The sequence below is a fragment of the Podarcis vaucheri genome, assembly GCF_965113315.1.
Source record: "Podarcis vaucheri genome assembly, chromosome: 3".
Taxonomy (NCBI): domain Eukaryota; kingdom Metazoa; phylum Chordata; class Lepidosauria; order Squamata; family Lacertidae; genus Podarcis; species Podarcis vaucheri.
Genome location: NC_138761.1, coordinates 6,479,797 through 6,493,861, shown reverse-complemented (window position 1 = coordinate 6,493,861; position 14,065 = coordinate 6,479,797). Strand labels below are relative to the sequence as shown.

The 14,065-nt window shown below is 43.5% G+C and overlaps 1 long non-coding RNA gene across 2 annotated transcripts in view; it reads left to right on the top strand.

Annotated features, from left to right (window-relative positions):
- LOC309529692 overlaps positions 1-7,583 on the top strand; it is a 50,083-nt gene extending 42,500 nt beyond the window's left edge. For both annotated transcript variants that reach the window (XR_014218321.1, XR_014218322.1), the window contains 2 exons: positions 5,832-5,964; positions 7,410-7,583. This is a non-coding gene — a long non-coding RNA (uncharacterized lncRNA). The remainder of the gene's footprint in view (positions 1-5,831; positions 5,965-7,409) is intronic.
- The last annotated feature ends 6,482 nt before the right edge of the window (positions 7,584-14,065 follow it).

Sequence of the window (14,065 nt, the reverse complement as noted above, 5' to 3'; positions counted from 1 at the left end):
AACGGTGTTTCCGTGCACTGCTCTGGTTTGCCAGAAGCGGCTTAGTCATGCTGGCCACATGACCCGGAAGCTGTATGCCACCTCCCTCGGCCAATAAAGCGAGATGAGCGCCACAGCCCCAGAGTCGGCCACGACTGGACGTAATGGTCAGGGGTCCCTTTACCTTAAGTAAGTAAGTAATTAAGTAAATGGCTTAGTCATCCTCTACGGTGGAAAGGAGAAGGAAAAGGACAGGCTGGCCAATTATTGTTGTGAAAGGTGCTCTTCGTTCAGGTAACCGCAAGGGTCCAGCCAAGATTTATTTTAGGAGGGCCTATGAAGTTGTGCCTCCATTTCATGCTCTTCTGAATGAACTTTCCTTTCACTTGTGGACCATGGTATTTGTTCTCCCTCTACACAGTATTTGGCCTGTTACAAACCGATTATATCTGCCTCCTGTTGATGATGTCCTGCTGTCTTCACTGACATTGGGAGCTGTCCACCACTGTATAATTGTTGCAGAAGGGAACTTCTGCTTGGCGAATGAGAATCAAACAAGTGTCCAGAGGAAAGTATCATTTCTCCTCCCCGCACCATGCCCCTCTTGTAGCATTTTTTGGATCAATCATTTTCAGGAGCCTCTGATCTGAGTAGCTTTAGGCTACCACCCTAAATGAACATCCCTTCTCGGATTTAGGCAAAGGGAGCCAGTGAACTGAGAAAATAGTTTCATTACGTAAAACATTTATGATGCCTGCTAACATGAACAACAGGTTTCTTTACAAGTTGATGATCATTTATCTGATTCCAGTTTAACCTCCTTTAATATAGCATTTTTCTGCTATATCCATTTGAGTTTTCCATTAAACCTTTATTATTTCCTCCATTATGTAAAAACTGCATCGATACAAACTCATCTCTCCTCCCTCCATCTTCCCATCCATGTCTTAGAGCCATTCTATTCCTTCAGAAACAGAAATAACCAAAACAAAACTCATTATAGTCATTATGTAGGTTAATTATACAGCCTGCAAGATTTACAGTTGTCTTAATTAGGTTTTTCATTAATTAAACAACCACTGGCAGTACAAAGTATCTCTAATGCAACCTTTTTATTACACAGAATGTCATTTTGATAGAGCAGTGAGTACTAGCTACCTGTTCCATTCCTTACACAAAGTGTCAATTACTTAAGTGGTCCCTGAATACATCGTCCTTTGATTGCAAGCTTAATTGGTTGCACAGCCAGTTGTTTTCATACCTTGTCAATTGCAAAAGACACCTATGGCAGAATCAGCCTAGGGCGGCACTTCCCGTACTGCCCCAAATGGCCGTGATATTTTCCAAAATCAGTGCTGATGATGCTGGTGCTTCTCCTCCACTGGCAGAAGCAGCAGGGCAGGAGGGGCACCCATGGGCATTGTGCCTGGTTGGGGGCTTCTGCCACCTGGAGCAGCGTCCTCACCTGCCTCAAGGCTCTGGGATCAGCCCTGTCTTTGGTTGCTTTGCTCTGTGAGGTTTTGCCAGATCCACATGGTCTAATCCTTAAATCACATGGTATTTGATTGTTTAGATTAATATTCAGTTTCATCTATTGTTTATCTCAGTGGAAAGGGATCACCATAACTGTCCATCCTAAAACTTCAATAGCTGCTGGGCATTTGCTCACTGTGATCTTCTCCCCTCCATCTTGTTTGAATAGCTGAGGATTAAAAGGTAAATGTAAAGGACCCCTGACAGTTAAGTCTAGTTAAAAAAGGAAAAAGGATGATGATGGTGATGATTGCAAGAATGAGAAAAAGGACAAGAGAGCATGTGAAGATTGCCCTTCCTTCAAGTAAGCAAAGAGTCCATCATTTCACCTTTGAAATCTCCTTGCCCTGCATGTCCCACTCAACCTCTTCAATCAGTGGACTTGAATCTCCCCCCCCCCTTTTGAAGCTGTTTGAACTGTTTGAAGTTGGAAGAACTGTTTAAGTCCAGTCGCGGGCGACTCTGGGGTTGCGGCGGTCATCTCGCATTACTGGCCGAGGGAGCCGATGTTGGTCCGCAGACAGTTTTTCTGGGTCATGTGCCCAGCATGACTAAGCCGCTTCTGGCGACATCAGAGCAGCACACAGAAACACCATTTACCTTTAAGCCGGAGCGGTACCTATTTATCTACTTGCACTTTGACGTGCTTTCGAACTGCTAGGTTGCCAGGAGCTGGGACTGAACAAGGGGTGCTCACCCTGTAATGGGGATTTGAATTGCCAACATTTTATATATATATATATATACCCCGCCCTCCCCAGCCAAGGCCGGGCTCAGAGCGGCTTACAAGCAATAATAAAAACAAGATGAATGATTACAACTTAAAAACAAAAATAAAATACAACATTAAAATAATGGATCATTAAAATATTAAAATGTAGCCTCATTGCAGGAGAAGGAAAAGAAAAAAGAAAATGGGGGGGGGAGGGAATCAAATTGGCTCCAAGCCAAAGGCCAGGCGGAACAACTCTGTCTTACAGGCCCTGCGGAAAGAAATCAGATCCTGAAGGGCCCTGGTCTCATGAGACAGAGCGTTCCACCAAGTTGGGGCCAGTGCTGAAAAGGCCCTGGCTCTGGTTGAAGCCAATCTAACTTCCTTAGGGCCTGGGACCACTAGGGTGTTGTTATTTATGGACCATGAGGCTCTCCGTGGGGCATACCAGGCGAGGCGGTCCAGTAGGTACGAGGGTCCTAGGCCGTGAAGGGCTTATATATATGTTTTCAAATACAAAACAAAATTATACACTCCATACATCTTATTTCTCTTTTTTGACTTCCCTCAATTTGTCTGCAAATCCTTCATATTTTTACTTTTCGCACATTTCCACCTTATTGTTTATATTATTACTGTAAATTCCATCCATTTTTTAAATACTTATTTTGACATTTTCCCATCACAGAGCTTCATTAAAACTTACAAACGTAATCTGATTATCACTTAGTTTTTGCAAATATTCAATAAATTTTCCCCAATCTTCTGTAAATCTTTGATCTCGTCGATTTCGGATCCTGCCTGTCATTCTATCCAATTCTGCATAGTCCATCATTTTTGTTCTCCATTCTTCTATCGTAGATAGCTCCTCCTGTTTCCATTTCTGGGCCATCAGTATTCTTGCTATTGTCACTGCATATAAAAATAACTTCTTTTCTTTCTTGTTTATCTCATTGCCTGTAATGCCTAATAAAAATGCTTCTGGTTTCTTAACAAATGTATATTTCAACATTTTCTTCAATTCATTATATACCATTTCCCAAAAGCTTTTTACCTTCTTACATTCCCACCACATATGATAAAATGTACCTTCTTTTTCTTTACATTTCCAACATTTATTACTTGTCTTATACATTTTTGCTAGTTTCACCGGAGTTACATACCATCGATACATAATTTTCATCACATTTTCTTTTATAGTTGTACATGCAGTAAATCTTAGACCTTGAATTGCCAACATTTTGATTGGCAAGCCCAAGGCTCAGTGGTTTAGACCACAGCGACACCCACATCCGTTAGCTGAGGATTAGGTTCCATATATTCCTTGCCCCTCATGTTTGAAAATATTTTTGTAAGTTGCTTTGAGTCTAGTTAGAAAAAGGTGTTTGCGAAAAAGGATGATGATGATGATGATGATTGCAAGAATGAAAAGAAGGACAAGGGTGCATGTGAAGATCGCCTTTCCTTCAAGTAAGCAAAGAGTCCATCATTTCACCTTTGAAATCTCCTTGCCTTGCATGTCCCACTCAACCTCTTCAATCAGTGGACTTGAATCTCTTTTTTTTGGAAGAACTGTTTGAAGCTATTACTACTACCAGTGCTATTTCCGGGGGGGGGGGGGATGCAGGGGTAACGCATACCCCTAAACATTTTGTGAATCAAAGTTTGGCCAGACTGAGGAGCAGTATTTCAACATGAGTAGGAAAATGAGAGTAACCCTAAACATTTTTTAGGGGGGGGGAGCACGGGCTACTACTAAGAATAATCATTGTAGGAGGCGAGCATGTGAAAACTGCCCTTCCTTCACGTAACCGCAAGGGTCCAGCAATCTGATGGGGACAGGTGAGGGGTGAGTTATTTACCTGAGGGATACATCCCCCTAGCACTGCCTATATGGGGCATTGCATCCTCCTCATAAATGTTTCATTTGATTTAAGCTATCTCCCTCTGAAACATGAATACAGAACATCCTAAATGTTTGTGATCTTCTGTGGAAACTGGTATGACTGACAGAATGCAGGAATGCCTTTGCAGCGGCACGTGATTTTGTCAACATTCTTGTCCACGTCAGCCTAAGTCACAATGTCCCAAAGAAATTAAAATTATGCAATCTACTTCTCCCTCCCAGCCCTCTCTTGGCAAGCTTTGGGGCTCCATTTGACTGAAAAGCTGGCTTTGCCACCACAATTCATCCTGAGCCATGAAGATCCTTCACCTGTGCTTGGCAGTTCTCTGTTTGCTGCTCCTGGCTTCCCCAGGTAAGGGATGGAGAGGAAGAAGACAGAGGGACACCTGCCAGCCTATTATGGGGTGGAGGAGGGAGAGGAGTACAGTTGCTCTTCTGTGGCCTTGCAAAGGAAGCTCACTTTTCTTGCTAGAGATGTTTCTTTAGTGGTAATCTCTTTAGTGGGAATTCTTTGCATAAAAAATGTATATATCCGACAAAATTGCCTACCAAAGCGTGTCTACTAGGGAAAATATGCACTGTGTTGCTGAATTTCCCCCATTATGCCCATAACTGCTATGCAATTTCCCCTATTATAACCTATATTTTCATGCTATTGTCATGAAATCACACTTTTTCAGGTACATTTTTTAAACACATTACTTGGAGGGAGAGCTGACTTTCAGAGGACGGCTGTGCTTTGATGTTCACATGTTGTCTTCATTATGGCACAGTATTATAAGGGAAAAAGGACATGGGTGGCCCTGTGGTTTAAACCACTGAGCCTCTTGGGCTTGCCGATCAGAAGGTTGGCGGTTTGAATCCCAGCGACGGGGTGAGCTCCCATTGCTCGGTCCCTGGTCCTGCCAACCTAACAATTCGAAAGCACATCAAGTGCAAGTAGATAAATAGGTACCACTCTGGCGGGAAGGTAAACAGCTTAGTCATGCTGGCCATGTGACCCGGAAGCTGTCTGTGGTCAAACGCCGGCTCCCTCAGCTTGTAAAGTGGGATGAGCGCACAACCCCAGAGTTGTCTGCAACTGGAATTAACTGTCAAAACAGTCCTTTACCTTTTTTTTAATATATGGAAAATGGCTTTGCATGTAAAACTGGTAAGGAAAAACAAAAGGAGCCTCTTCTTTGCTCAGTTTGGTTAGATTTTATGGAATTCTATGCAAATTTATGGAATATGTTTTACAAAATAAAATTTTGATTTGTCTCTTCCACAAGTCTGCCAATAAATTTGGGGTATATAGTATCTAATTAGTGGGGAAATGTTTCTTGATGTAATATAGAGCCTTTTATTCTGGGTAGTCCTAGGGGCTCTGATGGCTTCAGTTCCAGGCTTTAGTTTCTCTATAACTTATAAGCCATGTGTGCCTCACTTCTTGCTGTCGTGTTTCGTGGACTGACACCCTCCACTCATGAGCAAATATCTGGATAAGCACATTTACCATTTCTCCTTGTGAATGTAGCAAGGGTGGTAAACACCAGTGGCCAGTGGCAGAGGTGGGGGTGGGGGTAGGAGTTGGGATGCCACAGCACCCAGAGCGTCACAGAGCCACTCCTGTTCAAAGGGCTGTGCAGTTGTTCCTCTCTTTCATTCTATTGTGATTTAACTTCCTTCTCCCCACTTATGTTTGTTTCTCTTTTTGCACAGGATCTGCACAGTACCAGGAACCAAAGAATAGAAGGCAATGCCATAATGCCAATGGTACTTGCTACCCTACACGTTGTCCCAATAATTATAAAAGGATTGGAAGGTGTATTTATAATTCTCCCTGTTGCCAAAGGTAATTTCAGCTTACCAAAAGAGAATTACACCTCCTACCCCTCTCCCATTACTCCCTGGATTGATCACTTTAAGTACCCAATGCAGCGTCCCCTAAACTGATCATCCTTTGCCTGCAAGCTCAATTGCTCCATTGCAAAAATAAAAATAAAAATACCTATGCCAGAATCAGCCAAGGGTGGTACATCCCATTTTGCCGCTTGATGCAAAATGGTAATTGCTGCTTTGCCATTCCGCCAGCACGGCTCCTAAGCCCATCTACCTGCTCCTCCTGCCATGGCCTGATCTGCCGCTGACACACACCATACCCTGTTGATTGCAGGCACAAAAGCGTCACTTCTATTGTCGCCCATTTTAAGCAAGATTGTGCTGAGTTCTTTCACCATAAGCAGAACCAGCGGGGCAGGAGGGGCACCAATGGGTTTATAGTCTGAGGGGCTTCTGCCAGCAGAAGCAGGGTCCTCACCTGCCTCATGGCTGGTCCAGCTGTCTTTGGCCCCTTTGCCCTCTGAGCTTATGCCAGATCTCCTTTGCCAAATCCCTAAACCACAACGGATGGGCACATTTAATTTGTTGTGCACCTTCATTCATTGTTTATCTCAGTGCCTAAGGGATGTCTATTCTGCAGCTTTAACAGATGCTGGGCACTTACTCTGTGTGGTGTCCTGCCCTCCACCATATAAGATTACCTCAGTTTCACATCCCATACATTCCATGCAAATCTCCCACTTTCAATTCCAAGCAGATTCATTATTATTTTATCTTTTAAAGAAAGAACCTGAGGCAGTAGACTTTTGTCTTGGGTCCTGGCAGAGAAATTAGCAACTGGACGGAATGAACCCCAGGGTGCCAGTTCTCCCGTGTTTCTCAAAACATTGTCACAAAATTGTGAGCAAGCTTCCTGTTTCCCCAGAACTCTTCCTCAGGGCCACAAAGACAACAAATCCCTGCGGTGCATAACATCCAGTCTGCAGGAGAATATTGGAGACCTTGTTACAGATGGGTAGCCGTGTTGGTCTGCCATAGTCAAAATAAAAAAATTCCTTCCTGTAGCACCTTAAAGACCAACTAAGTTAGTTCTTGGTATAAGCTTTCGTGTGCATGCACACTTCTTCAGATACACTTCAGATACACTGTATTGGAGACCTTGAAAGCCCCCTCACTATTCTGTGCCCTATTTAATTGTACCTAGAAAAGAAAGTCCCCCTAGGGTAAGGATGGGCAAGAGATAGGATTCAGTTCTCATTGAAAGGGGAATCTATGTAATTCATAGTTTCTGGAAATAAAAAAATGAAACAGACCTATTCCTACCCAATGGCTTATTATCATGAAATCTTTCTTGTGGTCCAACATGCCTTGCTTTGTGTTTTCCTGTCTCAAACATGGTCACTTTGCTATGAAACCGAGTTAACTGTTGTCTTTTTGTTGCTGGTTGCTATGTTTTAGACAGGAGGAGTGATAGATGCCTTTGAAAAGTGGAAGATGCTCCCTCTCTTTGAGAGCCGCTGGATCCCGCTTCATCCCCAGTTAGGGACTTCTTCTCCAAAGCATCCAGATTGAAAAAGCAACATTTTCAAGGCTTACATGAGCTTGTGCCTTGCAATAAAAGCAGATCCAAAAGCCTTTTCCCTCTGTTTTTCATTTCTAAGCATGAGTGTTCTTGCTAGTGAAGCCAAAATGGCACCTTACGTCCATGAGAAGGAGGTGTCAGCAGGCATGGTTTGTGGAGAGGCCCAAAACAGCATTAGAAAGGAAGACTAAAAGGGGATGAGGATCCCTCAAAATAGTTTAGTGAGGAGGACTGGGCCACAATGTGGAAATGTGGAAAATGAAGAGTGACAAAATATGGAGGGTGGTACAAGATGGAGAAGAAATTCTGTTCAGTTTCCCTTTAAATAGTAATCAAACTGAGTTGCGTCCATTTAAAAAGTATGCCAATTGAAATATAGTCATCCTTCCAAATTCACAGGTCTCTGAATTTTGGGGTTATTAAACTGACCAGACCAGATCTGGAAGTTTCCTCTTATAGATTCTAGGCCCCTCCAGCCACAGGATTACAGGATGGGAAGTAGCCCAGGCTTTTACAGAAACTAGCTCATTACAGTATATTAGGCATAATTGCATGCACATGTGCCTACCAGGAAGAATTCTTCATCCTAGGATCCCATGGCTTCCAGTTGGGTGAGATAAGAGAATGCTCATCCATTCCTCTCTATGGCAACAGAGCTCACTCTTTTAAGATGTGAATGGTGGGTACTTAGCTGAATGGCTATACAGTGGTACCTTGGTTCTCAAACTTAATCCGTTCCAAAAGTGTGTTCCAAAACCAAAGCGTTCCAAAACTAAGGTGCGCTTTCCCATAGAAATAGAAATTCCAGACTTTTAAAAACAACCCCTAAAACATCAATTTAACATGAATTTTACTATCTAATGAGACCATTGACCCATAAAGTGAAAACAATCAACAATGTACTGCAAACCCGCAAACAATCAATCAGTGGCTGAACTGAGTTCCAAACAGTCAGAAAAACAATACAAAAAAGAGCCACAAAAACAAAAAGGAAAAATAAATAGGAAAAACAGACGTTCCTCAGCATAACACTCGTAATGCAAGCGTAACACTCAAAATGGAGCATATTCAGCTTCCGAAAAACGTTTACAAATTGGAACACTTATTTTTGGGTTTGCAGTGTTTAGTTTCCAAGTTGTTTGGCTACCAAGGCGTTTGAGAACCAATTTACCACTGTATACCTCCAGACATAGTTTTATTGGAGTGCTGCCTTTCCATAGTTCATACCATGCTTAAGATGGCTTGCAAGATGGGGGGGGGCGACATAATCACAACATACGAAATGTGGTCTTAAATCATTCAAAAACACACAAACTGAACAAATTACAATAAACTATAGGATCTGAAATAAAGGAACTAAAAAGTATGTTTCTGGAGTTCTGCAGACATCCTGAGTACACTTAAGATGGGTGGGGTATAAATAGTAAAATAATTATTCATAATAAAACAGGATGTCCCTGTTTTCATGGAAGGAATTTGGGAGGATTTCTTAAGAACAGCAAGGGTCCCTATATGGAGAAAGCAATGGGGAGACTCCATCTGTTTCTCTTCTTCCAAGAATCGCAACTTTAATTCAGTGTTCCCAACACTTCCCCCTTGTGTCCTGCTCTGAAGGCCACAGCCTGCTGGTCTCTCTTGCCCATCTGTGCTCTGGCTGTCCTGTTTCTCCTTTGATCTCCTAGCGCAGAGTTTGGAGGTGACTTCTAATCCTAAAGTCCAAGAGAGAGAAGTGTGAGGAGGAGGAAGATGTAAAACAGGGTGAAAGCTAAGGTGTATCAGCCTAAACAACAAAGAGATTCAGAGGTCCGCTGAGAGTGGAGGAACCACACCACTCTAAGGATGAATCAACAAACAGGGGGAGAAATGTCGGGAAATCTACTGTTGAACGTGGAACTGTCATTTTTCCAACTTTGCATACAGCCAGTGTTCTCGCCACCTCTGAAGCACATCTTTCATAGGATGTATATGCTGTTCTTGATTCTCTGAATAAATCAAATTGTTATCAAAACAGTCTACCAGGACTCTGAGTATGTAGCTGATGAAATCTTGGAACGTTGCTACTCCTGACTGGAATGCAAAGGGCATGACAAAAAACTTGAAGCTGCCATACCTGGTGGAAAATATAGTTTTCCACTCACCTCCCTCTCTGATTCAAATTGAGTTATACTCCCCCCTCAAATCCAACTTTGTGAAGACTTTCGCTGGCCTCATCCTTTCCAACAAATCCCCAATCTGTGGTAGAGGATAGCGGTTTGTCAACATTATTTTGTTCACCTTCCTATATCCAGACGACACATCCTCAATTCAGCAGTATTTCGCTTTTTTTATGAACAGCGCCACCTGGTTCCTTCGATGTTCGTGCCAGGTTCTTCTCCAGAAATTCCCTCAAAGTTCTACTTCTGACATTGAATAGAGGTGACTTGTGAGCTAATTACTGTAAACATGCAGACTAATCAATAGTTAATCATGACAAGCATCCTAAAGTTTTCCAAATTATATGTACAGGTTGATGATAATTTATATGATTCCAGTATACAGTGGTACCTCAGGTTACGAATTTCATTCCAGAATCAGCCCTGTCTTTGGTTGTTTTACTCTGTGAGGTTTTGCCAGTTCCTCTTGCTCAAATCCTTAAATCACACTTTATTTGCATGCTTAGATTAATATGCAGTTTCATCCAATGTTTTTCTCAGTGGATAAGGGATCACTATCATTGTCCATCCTGAAGCTTAAATAGCTGCTGGGCATTTGCTCAGTGTGATCTTCTCCACCCCACCTTGCTTGAACACAGCAGCGTAGCATGAGTTGTCAGCACCCGGGGCAACGCAAGTAATTTGCGCCCCCTAACCCGGGGCAAGGCACGTAATTTGCGGCCCCCCCTAACCCCTAACCTGCGAGTTGCCGCTGGCGCTGCTGCCCAAACGACGCCGCTTGCCCGGAGGAGGAGGGGGGCAGAGAGGTGAGGAAAATGCAACGGCCCAGCAGCAGCAGCAGCGGAGGCGGGGCTGTGAGGAGGGGCTGCCTGGCGCGTCCTCCGCGGCGAGCGCTGAGAGCCGCTGCCTGCCGGGCGCCTTCAGCCCGGACGCGCGCACAGCTCGTCGGTTCCGCGAGACATGCGGCTCCGCTACAGCCTGCGCCCGAGGCTCTTCGGCGACTCGGGAGGCAGCGAGCGCGCCCCCCCCCAGATGTTGCACCCGGTGCGGCCTGCCCCCCTTGCACCCCCCACGCTACGCCACTGCTTGAACATCTGAGGATTCGGTCCCATGTATTCCATGCAAAGTGTCCCACATTCCGTTCAAAACTCCTTTACTAAAATAAATAAAAAAAGAATCTGAGGTTGCAGACTTTTGCTCTGGGACTTTGCAGAGTAACTAGCAGCTGGGCTGAATCAACCCAGGTGGGAAAAGGCCTGTGAGCAAGCAGCAGAGCTTCCAGGACTCACAGCCAAGAAGGTCTCCCAAGATGTTTAAGGTCGTTGCCTTGACTGGCTGCACCTCCCTGGCCCTCTCCTCCTGGTGGCCTTGCTGCCGTCCCTGGGACCCTGCTTGGCTTACGTGACTTAAGGAGAGTATTTGTATGGACAGTGGTTTAGGCAGGAGTGCCATCTCTGGTTGTGGCATCTTAAAGTGCAGTCCTAAAACAGGCCCACTCAGAAGGAACTCCTGTTGGTTTCCATGGGGCATGCGCCCAGGTAAATTAAAGGAGGATTGCAGCCTTGAGTGTTGCTGGACGGGGTAGGGGAAACGGCTTCAGAAACAGGGGTGGGAAGGGGAAAGGGGACTTGGTCATCTTCTAGGTTGAAAAGGGAAAGGAATGTTTGTGATCTGTAACTGGGATCTCACTTCGGTGAAAACTGCTATGACTGCCAGACTGAAGGGAGAGGCGTGTGATTTTGGCCATGTTCTCTTCCACGTCAGCCTAAGTCACAATGTCCCAATGAAATTACAATTCTTTAATCTCTCTCTCCCTCCCTGCCCTCTCTTGGCAAGCTTTGGGGCTCCAATTGGCCTACAAGCTGGAATTCAGCTTTGCCACGTCAACTCATCCTGAGCCCTGAAGATCCTTCACCTGTGCTTGGGACTTCTCTCTTTGCTGCTCCTGGCTTGCCCAGGTAAGGGATGGAGAGGAAGAAGACAGAGGGACACCTGCCAGCCTATTATGGGGTGGAAGAAGGAGAGGAGTACAGTTGCTCTTCTGTGGCCTTGCAAAGGAAGCTCACTTTTCTCACTAGAGATGTTTCTTTAGTGGAAATCTCTTTAGTGGGAATTCTTTGCATAAAAATGTATATATCTGACAAAATTTCCAACAAAAGTGTGTGTATTAATGGAAATATGCACTGTGTTGCTGAATTTTCCCCATTACGCCCATCATTGCTATGCAATTTCCCCTAATATAACCCATATTTTCATGCTATTTTCATGAAGTTATTCTTTTTCCTGTACATTTTATAAACACATTACTTGGAGGGAGAACTGCCTTTCAACGGATGGCTCTCCTTTGGTTCACATATTGACCATTAAGGTGCAGCAATATATGGAAAACTGCATTGCATGTAAAAGTGGTAAGGACAACCAAAGGTAGCCTCTTTTTTTCTCAGTTTCGTTGGATTTTATGGAATTTTAACCTTTAAAGCTCTATACGGCCCAGGAACCTCATACCTATGGGACCACCTTTCCTGGTATGTCCCACGGAGGACCTTAAGGTCTTCAAACAAAAGCACCTTGGTGGTCCTGGGCCACAGGGAGGTTAGTCTGGCCTCAACCAGAGCCAGGGCTTTTTCAGCTGTGGCCCCGATCTGGTGGAGCACTCTGTCCCAAGAGACTAGGGCCCTGCGGGACTTGACATCTTTCCGCAGGGCCTGCAAGACAGAGCTGTTCCACCAGGCCTTTGGCCAAAGCACAGTCTGACCCCCTCCTTTGGTAATCCTCACAGAACTCTAGCCCAATGGTTGCCATTAATTTGATTTGAACTGATTTTACAATGAATTGATTTTAGAATGCTGTATAATTTTACTGTTATTAGCCGCTCTGAGCCCAGCTTCAGCACAGGGATTATTAATTATTATTATTATTATTACTACTACTACAAATTTTACGGAATACGTTTTTTAAAATAAAATTTAGATTTGTCTCTTCCTTTTTTAAAAAAAATGATATTTATTAAAATTTCAGAAAGAAGAATTACATGAATAAAGACAAGGAAAAAACAAAAAAAAACAAAAGACAGAAGTAAAAATACAAAAAAACAAAAACAAAATACAGAATAGAAAAATAAAAAACACTTTAAAAAATACTTCAATCTTTCGATACCTTACATTCATATCCTTGTTTCCCTGACCTCCTCATACCTCCCTTTTTTGTATTCCAATTCAGTTAGTTAATTCAGCAATTTCTTTCCCTCTTTATTTTCTCTTAATCCTTTAACTTAATATACTATAACTTTGAATTTTCACCTGTTTTCAATCCATTTTTACATACACCTTTATAGCATTACTGCTTAAACCACCTAATTTCATTCTAACATCATTCTAACCTTCATTAATTTTACAATATTTCTGTAGATAGTCTTTAAATTTCTTCCAATCTTCTTCCACCGACTCTTCTCCCTGGTCTCGGATTCTGCCAGTCATTTCCGCCAGTTCCATATAGTCCATCACCTTCATCTGCCATTCTTCCAGAGTGGGTAGGTCTTGTGTCTTCCAATACTGTGCAATAAGTATTCTTGCTGCTGTAGTGGCATACATAAAGAAAGTTCTATAGATTTGTCTCTTCCACAAGTCTCTCAAGAAATTTGGTGCATGTAGCGTCTAATTAGTAGGAAAGTTTTTTTGATGCAATATAGAGCCTTTTATTCTGGGTAGTCCTTGAGTCTCTGATGACTACAATTACAGGCTTTAGTTTCTCTATAACTTATAAGCCATGCATGCCTCACTTCTTGTATGAGAAGGAGGTTTCAGTAGGCATGGTTGTGCAGAGGCACAAAACGTCCCCTCTCCATCTTGTTTAAATAGCTCAGGATTCAGTCCCATATATTCCATGTAAGGTATCCCACATTCAGATCCAAGCACCTTTGGCATGAAAGTACCAGGGCTAGACCCCAACCCATTGCCCTTTGGATGTTTCTGATCTGGAGATGCCATCTCCCCCAAGCTACAGCCATACTGACAGCGACCCCAGAGGGTTTTAAACAGAAGAGTGAAGCGGCTTCAGAAACAGGGTTGGGAAGGAGAAAGGGGGATTTGTCATCTTCTAGGGTGGAAAGGAGAAAGGGAAGGACAGGCTGGCCAATTATTATGGGGTGCAGGGTGGACATGGCAGGTGGAGGGAGCAGAGAAGCACAGCCCCTCCAGTATTAAAATACGAGTCCTGTTTGAAAAAGGTGTCTGAGAGATATGGTGGTGATGAGTTAGGAAGAGGAGGAGGAGGAGACAGGTGAAGATTGCCCTTTTCATTTGATCTAAGCTATCTCCTTCTGAAACATAAGTGCAGCAGATCTGTATGTTGAAATCCCCATGGACAACCAAACTAGGTGT